Genomic DNA, 16,115 nt, shown 5'->3' on the forward strand with positions numbered 1-16,115 from the left:
GAGAGGCAGTAGGTCTGGAGCAGTTAGGACAGGCGGTCCTGCAGACGTAAAGTAGGAGAATGTAGCACAGTTGCTTAAGCCTTATAATGTGTTATAAGAAGGTCTTTAGTGGATTCTGAGTGTACATCCTTAAAGGCAATGTTAAATTATTGTTCAAAAATGTTGCACTTTGTAGAATACCCGGTTGGGTAAGAAAATTTATTTATAGTAAAGTTATTTAAAAGTATTTAACCATGTTTGTAACGTTCAAGTGTCCTCACCTCTCATAAAGGGAAGCTCTGTTCAAATATGCTTATTGTTATTGCACTCACAAAAATTGTATGTCTTTTTGCTGACATGTATTGTTGTTTTCTTCCCAGTCCAGGAGTACTGGATTTAACCGGGGGGGAGTGCAGCGCCCCAGAGTCCTGGTCGTTGCAGTACTGTTGCTCCGCCACTAAGGGGGGCTATGGTACATCTAATGGCACTGAAGGAGTTCATCTGACCAGGTATCACATACACCAATACATTTCACAGTCGGGCCTCCAGGGGGAGCTAAGGGTACTATTAATTAGGCCACTCTTCACATACTGGTAAAACTGGGGGTCAGGCAGGAAGTTAGAAAGAAAAGCTGACTGGGTTGGAACCAGGCAACACCTTGTGGCAGAGGGTGTTGTGGGGGAAGATTCGGTAGGGTCCCTGTCAGGGGTGGGATCCTGACAGAGGCCTGGCAACGAGAAAGAACGTTACGGGACTGTGCCTGCTCAGTATAGCGGCGGTGCCCCAAGAAAGGATAAGAAGCGAGATTTATTGTGCTGAGTGAGAAACGAGATCAAAGCAAGAAGGAGAATACCAGTAGGAGTCGTGCTGTAAGATCGAGGCAACATCCTACTGAGGCGCAAACAACCGGCGGCCGGAACGCCGAGGAAGTACAGAGCTCTAAGCCATACTTCAAACCAACGGCAGGACAGTCAGTCACAGGCGGGCAGTCTCACCTAAATCACCTACGCAGACATAGGGGGCAACCTGTGGAGAGGGGCGACTCTAGGGTCCCAGAAGAGCTTCGAGCCTACCCGTCATACGGGTGCGTCCCAACCGTAACATCAGGGAGGGACGGAGGATTAGCAGAACATCATCTAATCGAGTTGTGAGGGAACACGAGAAACAGACACAACAGTTGTGGGGACTATCCCGTAAGCACAGCAGGGGAGGACCACAACACATAGCGCTAGCAGGAAGGCACAGATTTCCACCTGCAAAGAGAACTCTGGAGGTGCCATTGGACCGGCCGGACTTGCGCAGCCTGGTGAACCGTATTCCTGACTGAGGACCCAGAGACCTTCAGTAAAGAGGTAAAGAGACTGCAACCTGGTGTCCTCGTTATTTACTGCGACCGGCACTTCAACATCACCATACCACTACCCTTTTGTTGCGCGCCCCTCAGCAGGGTCACGGAAAGGGTCTAGCCACCGTGACAACCCCAAAGCAGAGACTCAGAGGCCCGGTACCGGGTACTCCTCGGCCCTGCGGCGGTGGGGGCGCTGCAGATTCACATAAATAAACATGTCCGTTTGGTTCTGCAAAGGTTGAGAGATAATTGTTTGTTTGGGCAGATACCCTGTCTCGTAGTCTTGATTCTGTGTCTCCTCCAGAACCTCCTTCCTCCATTCTTCCTCAGGGTATTGTTGTGGTCATGGTTTCCTCTGATCTGGAACCTGGAATCCGTACTGCTCAGTACTTGGCTCCTTCCAATACCCCTGAATGCAAGCTGTTTGTCCCTGTGTATCTCAGATTATGCCTTTTGCAAGGATTCCATGATTGTGAATTGAATGTTCATCCAGGGGTCACTGCAACCCCGAAGGCAGTTGCTAGAGACTGTTTTGGTGGTCCACCATGCATAAGGATATTAGAGATTTTGTGTCAGCTTGTGAAACTTATGCACGTGCCAAAGTACAGCATTGCCGGCCAGCCGGGGAATTGGTTCCTTTGACATTTCCAGAAAGACCATGGAATCATTTGTCCATGGATTTCATTTCAGATTTACCGCTGTCTGGGGGGATGACTACTATTTGGGTGGCAGTCGATCGCTTCAGCAAACAAGCTCACTTCATCCCATTATCTGGGTTACCCAATGCTGAATCTCTCTCCAAACTGTTTATTATTCATGTGGTACAATTGCATAAGATTCTGTTAAATATTGTATTGGATAGGGGTGTACAATTCAACTCTAGATTTTGGAGGGCTTTCTGCAGAAAAATGGGGATTGATTTGTCCTTTTCCTCTGCTTATCACCCTGAAACTAACGGTCAGACAGAGAGGACAAATCAGTCTTTGAAGCCAATTTTAAGATATTTTGTCGCTGATCAGCAGGAGAAATGGTCATCATTTCTTCCTCTGGCTGAGTTTTCTTTTAACAGTCGGGTTAATCAGTCCATGGGGACCTCGCCGTTTTTCTATAGTTACAGGTTTCATCCTCATTTTGGTGAGTTCTCCAGGATAAGTTCCGGGTGTCCTGGGGTGGATGTCACCATTCAAGAGCTGGGGGATGTCTGGAGGAAGGTTAAAAAGAACATTGGGGTGATTCAGTATTTGCAGCAGCGGAAGGCCAATACAAGGCGCTCATCAGGGGCCACCTTCAAAGTAGGAGTTAATGTATGGTTATCCTCTAAGAATATTACATTGAAGATGCCCTCGCTGAAGTTGGGTCCTAGATTCATTGGTCCGTATGAAATTCTGGAGGTGGTCAATCCAGTTGCCTTCCGCTTAAAACTCCCTCGGTCTTTCCGTATTCCTAATGTGTTCCACAAGTCATTGTTGCAGGAGTTTATTCCCCCTGCTCTGTCTTCCTCACTACTTTCCTTGATTAGTCCTCTACTTAAGCATGCTGGCTCCTCCATCCAGTGTCAATCGTACACTTGCTGTTGACTGTGTAAGACTGATCCATGCTGAGTCTGTGCTGCAATCATCTGTGTTCACTTTCCTTGAGTAGTCCTCTACTTAAGCCTGCTGGCTCCTCCATTCAGTGTTAATTGTACACTTGCTGCTGCCTGTATAAGACTGATCTCTCTGTGATCTGTGCCTGACCCAGCCTGACTTTATTCCCTTCCCGAACTTAGACTCTTTGCTTGTGACCTGACTTCTCTTGTGCCTGCTCCCTGTAAACTGTCTTGCCTTTCTGGTTTTTCTGAACTCAGCTAGTAAATTGGATTCAGTCTCTGATTTCTCTTTGCTGTACTGCGCCATTTCCTGGACCTGACCTCGGATTGTTTGACCTCCTTTTACTAATTCAGTAAGTGGTGTATATTATTTCTTACTGTTATTGTAGTCTTTCTCTCCACTTCTGGGGCTAACATTTACTATAGTGACTTGCATCACACATAGTGTTTTGGTCTACTGCAAATGTGGTAAGGAATTTCACACCTAGTTAATGCTATGGCAAATCAGTCCATAAACTAGCGTAAAACATTTGGTCCACCAGTCCACAGTCCACTGCAAAAGTGGTCTGTCAGTCCACAGTGTAATGTAAATGTTATGGCCATTCAGTCCATAGTCTTTTAGACTACTGGAAATGTAGTCATGAATTCCACACCTAGCATAATTGCTGTGCTCAATCAGTCCTTAGACTTAGACAATAAAATGATTGGATCAGTTAGTCCATGGACTAGTGTAAAACTTTTTGTCCGTCAGTCCACAGTCCACTGTAAAAGTGGTCTATTAGTCCACATTCTAGTGTAAATGTTGTGTTCATTCAGTCCATAGTCTTCTGGTCTACTGGAAATGTGTTCAGAAATTCCACACCTAGCATAAATGCTGTGGTCACTCAGTCTTTAGACTAGTGTAAATGTTATATCCAGACAGTGCAAACTTTACTGGAAATGTGGTCAGGCAGTCGAAATCTAGTGAAAATGACAAGGTCAGTAAGGCCTTAAACAAGTGCAAATGCTTTGATCAGTCAGTATTCAAACTAATGTAAATGCTGTGATCATTCATCCAAAGACTAGATTAAAAGTTTTGATCCGTCAGTCCAAGGTCTACTGTAGATGTGGCCAGTCAGTCCACAGAATAGTATAAAGACTGTGGTCAGTCAGTCCACAGTCTAGTGTAAATGAAATGCTCATTCAGAGCATAGTGTCACGATGTCCATTCTGTTCCTGTCTGCAATGTTACTTTGTGTAGAAGCTGTCAGTCTGTTTTGGTTGTGCTGGTCTGTGCTGCAATCATCTGTGTTAACTTTCCTAGATTAGTCCTCTACTTAAGCATGTTAGCTCCTCCATCCAGTGGCAATTTCCAAGAATTAAACAATTAAAAATTCTTATCGGCTTCCACTTATTCCCGATCAATATAATCAGCTTTCCGGGGCTAAATGGTTTTCCAAACTGGATCTCAGCGGGGTATATAATCTGATACGGATTCGTGAGGGTGATGAGTGGAAGACAGTATTTTTACCATCTGAAAGTGTCTTTGAAAATCTCGTTATGCCTTTTGGTCTAACGAATGCAGCTGCGGTTTTTCAAAATTTTATGAATGATATTTTCTCTGATTATATTGGCAAATCTATTGTGGTTTATTTAGATGATATTCTAATTTTCTCATCTAACATGGATTCACATAAATAAACATGTCCGTTTGGTTCTGCAAAGGTTGAGAGATAATTGTTTGTTTGGGCAGATACCCTGTCTCGTAGTCTTGATTCTGTGTCTCCTCCAGAACCTCCTTCCTCCATTCTTCCTCAGGGTATTGTTGTGGTCATGGTTTCCTCTGATCTGGAACCTGGAATCCGTACTGCTCAGTACTTGGCTCCTTCCAATACCCCTGAATGCAAGCTGTTTGTCCCTGTGTATCTCAGATTATGCCTTTTGCAAGGATTCCATGATTGTGTATTGAATGTTCATCCAGAGGTCACTGCAACCCCGAAGGCAGTTGCTAGAGACTGTTTTGGTGGTCCACCATGCATAAGGATATTAGAGATTTTGTGTCAGCTTGTGAAACTTATGCACGTGCCAAAGTACAGCATTGCCGGCCAGCCGGGGAATTGGTTCCTTTGCCAATTCCAGAAAGACCATGGAATCATTTGTCCATGGATTTAATTTCAGATTTACCGCTGTCTGGGGGGATGACTACTATTTGGGTGGCAGTCGATCGCTTCAGCAAACAAGCTCACTTCATCCCATTATCTGGGTTACCCAATGCTGAATCTCTCTCCAAACTGTTTATTATTCATGTGGTACAATTGCATAGGATTCTGTTAAATATTGTATTGGATAGGGGTGTACAATTCAACTCTAGATTTTGGAGGGCTTTCTGCAGAAAAATGGGGATTGATTTGTCCTTTTCCTCTGCTTATCACCCTGAAACTAACGGTCAGACAGAGAGGACAAATCAGTCTTTGAAGCCAATTTTAAGATATTTTGTCGCTTATCAGCAGGAGAAATGGTCATCATTTCTTCCTCTGGCTGAGTTTTCTTTTAACAGTCGGGTTAATCAGTCCATGGGGACCTCGCCGTTTTTCTATAATTACAGGTTTCATCCTCATTTTGGTGAGTTCTCCAGGATAAGTTCCGGGTGTCCTGGGGTGGATGTCACCATTCAAGAGCTGGGGGATGTCTGGAGGAAGGTTAAAAAGAACATTTACAGCAGCAGAAGGCCAATACGAGGCGCTCATCAGGGGCCACCTTCAAAGTGGGAGTTAATGTATGGTTATCCTCTAAGAATATTACATTGAAGATGCCCTCGCTGAAGTTGGGTCCTAGATTCATTGGTCCGTATGAAATTCTGGAGGTGGTCAATCCAGTTGCCTTCCGCTTAAAATTCCCTCGGTCTTTCCGTATTCCTAATGTGTTCCACAAGTCATTGTTGAAGGAGTTTATTCCCCCTGCTCTGTCTTCCTCACTACTTTCCTTGATTAGTCCTCTACTTAAGCATGCTGGCTCCTCCATCCAGTGTCAATCGTACACTTGCTGTTGACTGTGTAAGACTGATCCATGCTGAGTCTGTGCTGCAATCATCTGTGTTCACTTTCCTTGAGTAGTCCTCTACTTAAGCCTGCTGGCTCCTCCATCCAGTGTCAATTGTACACTTGCTGCTGCCTGTATAAGACTGATCTCTCTGTGATCTGTGCCTGACCCAGCCTGACTTTATTCCCTTCCCGAACTTAGACTCTTTGCTTGTGACCTGACTTCTCTTGTGCCTGCTCCCTGTAAACTGTCTTGCCTTTCTGGTTTTTATGAACTCAGCTAGTAAATTGGATTTAGTCTCTGATTTCTCTTTGCTGTACTGCGCCATTTCCTGGACCTGACCTCGGATTGTTTGACCTCCTTTTACTTATTCAGTAAGTGGTGTATATTATTTCTTACTGTTATTGTAGTCTTTCTCTCTACTTCTGGGGCTAACATTTACTATAGTGACTCGCATCACACATAGTGTTTTGGTCTACTGCAAATGTGGTAAGGAATTTCACACCTAGCTAAATGCTATGGCAAATCAGTCCATAAACTAGCGTAAAACATTTGGTCCGCCAGTCCACAGTCCACTGTAAAAGTGGTCTGTCAGTCCACAGTGTAATGTAAATGTTATGGCCATTCAGTCCATAGTCTTTTAGACTACTGGAAATGTAGTCATGAATTCCACACCTAGCATAATTGCTGTGCTCAATCAGTCCTTAGACTACTGTAAATGATTGGATCAGTTAGTCCATTCACTAGTGTAAAACTTTTTGTCCGTCAGTCCACAGTCTGATGTAAATGTGGCCAGTCAGTCCACAGTCAGGTGTAAACGATGTCGTCATTGGGTCTACTATCTAGTTTAAATGCTGTGGTCCATCAGTCCACAGTCTAGTGTAAATTCTTTGTTCAGTTAGTTCACAGTCTGGTGTAAATGTTGTTGTTAGCTGATCCAAAGCCTAGAGGAAATGCTGTGGTCAGTCGGTCAACAGTCTAGAGTAAATGTTGTTAGTCTGTCCACAGTCTAGTGGAAAAGCTGAGGTCAGTAGCTCCACAGCCTAGCGTAAATGATGAGATCAGTCTCTTGTAATCGAGGCATTGAATGTTACACCGCTGATAAGAAGCCTATTCTATGAAACATAAGAACTTTTTCTTATTTTAGAAGACAGAGAATAAGGAGAAGAAATGTTCCTTACATCTCTACCTGAAATATGGTTGTGTTATACTAGGAGTTGTGTATAGAAGATATACATGTGAAAAACACAAACAATATATTCCCATGTACCAGGAAGGTGTTATTACACCCCGGCAGGCCTAGAACTTATGTCTAAACCTACAATTATCAGTAATTAATATGAATATTAATTACCTGTTAGGAGATTTTTCTAATTCTCTTCTTGAAATCCACAAGGAAAAATTTCATGTTCCACCATCTCACTGGGCATCAGTCACCTGTAAATAGTCAAAGGTGTGATAATATGTTCCTGCTACATGCTATACACAAAGAAAAATATAACACACTAGGGACAAAATTACTTATTTCAGGTATAAGGACTGTGGTCAGTTCATTCTGAATCCTGTAGTCAGTCATTTGTTAGTTTGCAGTATATTTTATGTTCAGTCATTCTACATTATTCTATAAATGTTATAGTCAGACTACAGTATACTAGAAATGTGGTCAGAAAATGCACACCTAGCGTAAATGCTATGATCAGCCAGTCCATAAACTAGTGTAAAAGTTTTGGTCCGCCAGTCCACAGTCCACTGTAAAAGTGGTCTATTAGTCCACATTCTAGTGTAAATGTTGTGTACATTCAGTCCATAGTCTTCTGGTCTACTGGAAATGTGTTCAGAAATTCCACACCTAGCATAAATGCTGTGGTCACTCAGTCTTTAGACTAGTGTAAATGTTATATCCAGGCAGTGCAAACTTTACTGGAAATGTGGTCAGGCAGTCGAAATCTAGTGAAAATGACAAGGTCAGTAAGGCCTTAAACAAGTGCAAATGCTTTGATCAGTCAGTATTCAAACTAATGTAAATGCTGTGATCATTCATCCAAAGACTAGATTAAAAGTTTTGATCTGTCAGTCCAAGGTCTACTGTAGATGTGGCCAGTCAGTCCACAGAATAGTATAAAGACTGTGGTCAGTCAGTCCACAGTATAGTGTAAATGAAATGCTCATTCAGAGCATAGTGTCACGATCTCCATTCTGTTCCTGTCTGCTATGATACTTTGTGTAGAAGCTGTCAGTCTGTTTTGGTTGTGCTGGTCTGTGCTGCAATCATCTGTGTTAACTTTCCTAGATTAGTCCTCTACTTAAGCATGCTAGCTCCTCCATCCAGTGGCAATTTCCAAGAATTAAACAATTAAAAATTCTTATTGGCTTCCACTTATTCCCGATCAATATAATCAGCTTTCCGGGGCGAAATGGTTTTCTAAACTGGATCTCAGCGGGGCACATAATCTGATACGGATTTGTGAGGGTGATGAGTGGAAGACAGTATTTTTACCATCTGAAAGTGTCTTTGAAAATCTCGTTATGCCTTTTGGTCTAACGAGTGCAGCTGCGGTTTTTCAAAATTTTATGAATGATCTTTTCTCTGATTATATTGGCAAATCTATTGTGGTTTATTTAGATGATATTCTAATTTTCTCACCTAACATGGATTCACATAAATAAACATGTCCGTTTGGTTCTGCAAAGGTTGAGAGATAATTGTTTGTTTGGGCAGATACCCTGTCTCGTTGTCTTGATTCTGTGTCTCCTCCAGAACCTCCTTCCTCCATTCTTCCTCAGGGTATTGTTGTGGTCATGGTTTCCTCTGATCTGGAACCTGGAATCCGTACTGCTCAGTACTTGGCTCCTTCCAATACCCCTGAATGCAAGCTGTTTGTCCCTGTGTATCTCAGATTATGCCTTTTGCAAGGATTCCATGATTGTGTATTAAATGTTCATCCAGGGGTCACTGCAACCCCGAAGGCAGTTGCTAGAGACTGTTTTGGTGGTCCACCATGCATAAGGATATTAGAGATTTTGTGTCAGCATGTGAAACTTATGCACGTGCCAAAGTACAGCATTGCCAGCCAGCCGGGGAATTGGTTCCTTTGCCAATTCCAGAAAGACCATGGAATCATTTGTCCATGGATTTAATTTCAGATTTACCGCTGTCTGGGGGGATAACTACTATTTGGGTGGCAGTCGATCGCTTCAGCAAACAAGCTCACTTCATCCCATTATCTGGGTTACCCAATGCTGAATCTCTCTCCAAACTGTTTATTATTCATGTGGTACCATTGCATAGGATTCTGTTAAATATTGTATTGGATAGGGGTGTACAATTCAACTCTAGATTTTGGAGGGCTTTCTGCAGAAAAATGGGGATTGATTTGTCCTTTTCCTCTGCTTATCACCCTGAAACTAACGGTCAGACAGAGAGGACAAATCAGTCTTTGAAGCCAATTTTAAGATATTTTGTCGCTGATCAGCAGGAGAAATGGTCATCATTTCTTCCTCTGGCTGAGTTTTCTTTTAACAGTCGGGTTAATCAGTCCATGGGGACCTCGCCGTTTTTCTATAATTACAGGTTTCATCCTCATTTTGGTGAGTTCTCCAGGATAAGTTCCGGGTGTCCTGGGGTGGATGTCACCATTCAAGAGCTGGGGGATGTCTGGAGGAAGGTTAAAAAGAACATTGGGGTGGTTCATTATTTGCAGCAGCAGAAGGCCAATACGAGGCGCTCATCAGGGGCCACCTTCAAAGTGGGAGTTAATGTATGGTTATCCTCTAAGAATATTACATTGAAGATGCCCTCGCTGAAGTTGGGTCCTAGATTCATTGGTCCGTATGAAATTCTGGAGGTGGTCAATCCAGTTGCCTTCCGCTTAAAACTCCCTCGGTCTTTCCATATTCCTAATGTGTTCCACAAGTCATTGTTGAAGGAGTTTATTCCCCCTGCTCTGTTTTCCTCACTACTTTCCTTGATTAGTCCTCTACTTAAGCATGCTGGCTCCTCCATCCAGTGTCAATCGTACACTTGCTGTTGACTGTGTAAGACTGATCCATGCTGAGTCTGTGCTGCAATCATCTGTGTTCACTTTCCTTGAGTAGTCCTCTACTTAAGCCTGCTGGCTCCTCCATCCAGTGTCAATTGTACACTTGCTGCTGCCTGTATAAGACTGATCTCTCTGTGATCTGTGCCTGACCCAGCCTGACTTTATTCCCTTCCCGAACTTAGACTCTTTGCTTGTGACCTGACTTCTCTTGTGCCTGCTCCCTGTAAACTGTCTTGCCTTTCTGGTTTTTCTGAACTCAGCTAGTAAATTGGATTTAGTCTCTGATTTCTCTTTGCTGTACTGCACCATTTCCTGGACCTGACCTCGGAATGTTTGACCTCCTTTTACTTATTCAGTAAGTGGTGTATATTATTTCTTACTGTTATTGTAGTCTTTCTCTCCACTTCTGGGGCTAACATTTACTATAGTGACTCGCATCACACATAGTGTTTTGGTCTACTGCAAATGTGGTAAGGAATTTCACACCTAGCTAAATGCTATGGCAAATCAGTCCATAAACTAGCGTAAAACATTTGGTCCGCCAGTCCACAGTCCACTGTAAAAGTGGTCTGTCAGTCCACAGTGTAATGTAAATGTTATGGCCATTCAGTCCATAGTCTTTTAGACTACTGGAAATGTAGTCATGAATTCCACACCTAGCATAATTGCTGTGCTCAATCAGTCCTTAGACTACTGTAAATGACTGGATCAGTTAGCCCATGGACTAGTGTAAAACTTTTTGTCCGTCAGTCCACAGTCTGATGTAAATGTGGCCAGTCAGTCCACAGTCAGGTATAAACGATGTCGTCATTGAGTCTACTATCTAGTTTAAATGCTGTGGTCCATCAGTCCACAGTCTAGTGTAAATTCTTTGTTCAGTTAGTTCACAGTCTGGTGTAAATGTTGTTGTTAGCTGATCCAAAGCCTAGAGGAAATGCTGTGGTCAGTCGGTCAACAGTCTAGAGTAAATGTTGTTAGTCTGTCCACAGTCTAGTGGAAAAGCTGTGGTCAGTAGCTCCACAGCCTAGCGTAAATGATGAGATCAGTCTCTTGTAATCGAGGCATTGAATGTTACACCGCTGATAAGAAGCCTATTCTATGAAACATAAGAACGTTTTCTTATTTTAGAAGACAGAGAATAAGGAGAAGAAATGTTCCTTACATCTCTACCTGAAATATGGTTGTGTTATACTAGGAGTTGTGTATAGAAGATATACATGTGTAAAACACAAACAATATATTCCCATGTACCAGGAAGGTGTTATTACACCCCGGCAGGCCTAGAACTTATGTCTAAACCTACAATTATCAGTAATTAATATGAATATTAATTACCTATTAGGAGATTTTTCTAATTCTCTTCTTGAAATCCACAAGGAAAAATTTCACGTTCCACCATCTCACTGGGTGTCAGTCACCTGTAAATAGTCAAAGGTGTGATAATATGTTCCTGCTACATGCTATACACAAAGAAAAATATAACACACTAGGGACAAAATTACTTATTTCAGGTATAAAGACTGTCGTCAGTTTATTCTGAATCCTGTAGTCAGTCATTTGTTAGTTTACGGTATATTTTATGTTCAGTCATTCTACATTATTCTATAAATGTTATAGTCAGACTACAGTATACTAGAAATGTGGTCAGAAAATGCACACCTAGCGTAAATGCTATGATCAGCCAGTCCATAAACTAGTGTAAAAGTTTTGGTCCGCCAGTCCACAGTCCACTGTAAAAGTGGTCTATTAGTCCACATTCTAGTGTAAATGTTGTGTTCATTCAGTCCATAGTCTTCTGGTCTACTGGAAATGTGTTCAGAAATTCCACACCTAGCATAAATGCTGTGGTCACTCAGTCTTTAGACTAGTGTAAATGTTATATCCAGGCAGTGCAAACTTTACTGGAAATGTGGTCAGGCAGTCGAAATCTAGTGAAAATGACAAGGTCAGTAAGGCCTTAAACAAGTGCAAATGCTTTGATCAGTCAGTATTCAAACTAATGTAAATGCTGTGATCATTCATCCAAAGACTAGATTAAAAGTTTTGATCCTTCAGTCCAAGGTCTACTGTAGATGTGGCCAGTCAGTACACAGAATAGTATAAAGACTGTGGTCAGTCAGTCCACAGTCTAGTGTAAATTAAATGCTCATTCAGAGCATAGTGTCACGATCTCCATTCTGTTCCTGTCTTCTATGTTACTTTGTGTAGAAGCTGTCAGTCTGTTTTGGTTGTGCTGGTCTGTGCTGCAATCATCTGTGTTAACTTTCCTAGATTAGTCCTCTACTTAAGCATGCTAGGTCCTCCATCCAGTTGCAAATTCCAAGAATTAAACAATTAAAAATTCTTATCAGCTTCCACTTATTCCCGATCAATATAATCAGCTTTCCGGGGCGAAATGGTTTTCCAAACTGGATCTCAGCGGGGCATATAATCTGATACGGATTCGTGAGGGTGGTGAGTGGAAGACAGTATTTTTACCATCTGAAAGTGTCTTTGAAAATCTCATTATGCCTTTTGGTCTAACGAATGCAGCTGCGGTTTTTCAAAATTTTATGAATGATATTTTCTCTGATTATATGGGCAAGTCTATTGTGGTTTATTTAGATGATATTCTAATTTTCTCACCTAACATGGATTCACATAAATAAACATGTCCGTTTGGTTCTGCAAAGGTTGAGAGATAATTGTTTGTTTGGGCAGATACCCTGTCTCGTAGTCTTGATTCTGTGTCTCCTCCAGAACCTCCTTCCTCCATTCTTCCTCAGGGTATTGTTGTGGTCATGGTTTCCTCTGATCTGGAACCTGGAATCCGTACTGCTCAGTACTTGGCTCCTTCCAATACCCCTGAATGCAAGCTGTTTGTCCCTGTGTATCTCAGATTATGCCTTTTGCAAGGATTCCATGATTGTGTATTGAATGTTCATCCAGAGGTCACTGCAACCCCGAAGGCAGTTGCTAGAGACTGTTTTGGTGGTCCACCATGCATAAGGATATTAGAGATTTTGTGTCAGCTTGTGAAACTTATGCACGTGCCAAAGTACAGCATTGCCGGCCAGCCGGGGAATTGGTTCCTTTGCCAATTCCAGAAAGACCATGGAATCATTTGTCCATGGATTTCATTTCAGATTTACCGCTATCTGGGGGGATGACTACTATTTGGGTGGCAGTCGATCGCTTCAGCAAACAAGCTCACTTCATCCCATTATCTGGGTTACCCAATGCTGAATCTCTCTCCAAACTGTTTATTATTCATGTGGTACAATTGCATAGGATTCTGTTAAATATTGTATTGGATAGGGGTGTACAATTCAACTCTAGATTTTGGAGGGCTTTCTGCAGAAAAATGGGGATTGATTTGTCCTTTTCCTCTGCTTATCACCCTGAAACTAACGGTCAGACAGAGAGGACAAATCAGTCTTTGAAGCCAATTTTAAGATATTTTGTCGCTGATCAGCAGGAGAAATGGTCATCATTTCTTCCTCTGGCTGAGTTTTCTTTTAACAGTCGGGTTAATCAGTCCATGGGGACCTCGCCGTTTTTCTATAATTACAGGTTTCATCCTCATTTTGGTGAGTTCTCCAGGATAAGTTCCGGGTGTCCTGGGGTGGATGTCACCATTCAAGAGCTGGGGGATGTCTGGAGGAAGGTTAAAAAGAACATTGGGGTGGTTCATTATTTGCAGCAGCAGAAGGCCTATACGAGGCGCTCATCAGGGGCCACCTTCAATGTGGGAGTTAATGTATGGTTATCCTCTAAGAATATTACATTGAAGATGCCCTCGCTGAAGTTGGGTCCTAGATTCATTGGTCCGTATGAAATTCTGGAGGTGGTCAATCCAGTTGCCTTCCGCTTAAAACTCCCTCGGTCTTTCCGTATTCCTAATGTGTTCCACAAGTAATTTTTGATGGAGTTTATTCCCCCTGCTCTGTTTTCCTCACTACTTTCCTTGATTAGTCCTCTACTTAAGCATGCTGGCTCCTCCATCCAGTGTCAATCGTACACTTGCTGTTGACTGTGTAAGACTGATCCATGCTGAGTCTGTGCTGCAATCATCTGTGTTCACTTTCCTTGAGTAGTCCTCTACTTAAGCCTGCTGGCTCCTCCATCCAGTGTCAATTGTACACTTGCTGCTGCCTGTATAAGACTGATCTCTCTGTGATCTGTGCCTGACCCAGCCTGACTTTATTCCCTTCCCGAACTTAGACTCTTTGCTTGTGACCTGACTTCTCTTGTGCCTGCTCCCTGTAAACTGTCTTGCCTTTCTGGTTTTTCTGAACTCAGCTAGTAAATTGGATTTAGTCTCTGATTTCTCTTTGCTGTACTGCGCCATTTCCTGGACCTGACCTCGGATTGTTTGACCTCCTTTTACTTATTCAGTAAGTGGTGTATATTATTTCTTACTGTTATTGTAGTCTTTCTCTCCACTTCTGGGGCTAACATTTACTATAGTGACTCGCATCACACATAGTGTTTTGGTCTACTGCAAATGTGGTCAGGAATTTCACACCTAGCTAAATGCTATGGCAAATCAGTCCATAAACTAGCGTAAAACATTTGGTCCGCCAGTCCACAGTCCACTGTAAAAGTGGTCTGTCAGTCCACAGTCTAATGTAAATGTTATGGCCATTCAGTCCATAGTCTTTTAGACTACTGGAAATGTAGTCATGAATTCCACACCTAGCATAATTGCTGTGCTCAATCAGTCCTTAGACTACTGTAAATGATTGGATCAGTTAGTCCATGGACTAGTGTAAAACTTTTTGTCCGTCAGTCCACAGTCTGATGTAAATGTGGCCAGTCAGTCCACAGTCAGGTGTAAACGATGTCGTCATTGGGTCTACTATCTAGTTTAAATGCTGTGGTCCATCAGTCCACAGTCTAGTGTAAATTCTTTGTTCAGTTAGTTCACAGTCTGGTGTAAATGTTCTCAATACAAAACTCACAAAAATTAATACATATGCGTGGCCGAGAGACAAGGATTGTTATATCTCTCCCAATATTTCTGTCCGAAACAATAGGACAGTCTAGGAAACTCCCCAATAAATACAAAACAACAGAACGGAGTATACAAGTCCCAATACGCATTTTATTTAAAAATTGTATAATTTTATTTATATTATCAAAATATATAATTCAAACTGAGTAATCAAATATAAATACAATACATATAAATAACAGGATTAGTGGAGGAGGAAACACTATAATAGTGGCGGAGCGGATGACAACACCTATCGCATCATATCACAAGGACTGCTATTGTGGGAGCCATAGTATGGAAAAAAAAAAAAAAAAAAAAAAAAAAAAAAGTTGCAACAGTGCAGGCTATATCACTAGCTAAAGTGCCATAGTGCCTACAGGACTCATCACCTCATATCATATAAAGCAGCTTACCCATTAGGTCTGAGATGTCTCACCACGCTCCACACACCACCCCCTTGACGCACGTTTCGCGGTCGCTTTCTCAAAAAGGGGTTTTTTGAGAAAGCGACCGCGAAACGTGCGTCAAGGGGGTGGTGTGTGGAGCGTGGTGAGACATCTCAGACCTAATGGGTAAGCTGCTTTATATGATATGAGGTGATGAGTCCTGTAGGCACTATGGCACTTTAGCTAGTGATATAGCCTGCACTGTTGCAACTTTTTTTTTTTTTTTTTCCATACTATGGCTCCCACAATAGCAGTCCTTGTGATATGATGCGATAGGTGTTGTCATCCGCTCCGCCACTATTATAGTGTTTCCTCCTCCACTAATCCTGTTATTTATATGTATTGTATTTATATTTGATTACTCAGTTTGAATTATATATTTTGATAATATAAATAAAATTATACAATTTTTAAATAAAATGCGTATTGGGACTTGTATACTCCGTTCTGTTGTTTTGTGCTGGTGTAAATGTTGTTGTTAGCTGATCCAAAGCCTAGAGGAAATGCTGTGGTCAGTCGGTCAACAGTCTAGAGTAAATGTTGTTAGTCTGTCCACAGTCTAGTGGAAAAGCTGTGGTCAGTAGCTCCACAGCCTAGCGTAAATGATGAGATCAGTCTCTTGTAATCGAGGCATTGAATGTTACACCACTGATAAGAAGCCTATTCTATGAAACATAAGAACGTTTTCTTATTTTAGAAGACAGAGAATAAGGAGAAG

Source organism: Ranitomeya variabilis, chromosome 6, assembly GCF_051348905.1.
Source record: "Ranitomeya variabilis isolate aRanVar5 chromosome 6, aRanVar5.hap1, whole genome shotgun sequence".
Lineage (NCBI taxonomy): Eukaryota > Metazoa > Chordata > Amphibia > Anura > Dendrobatidae > Ranitomeya > Ranitomeya variabilis.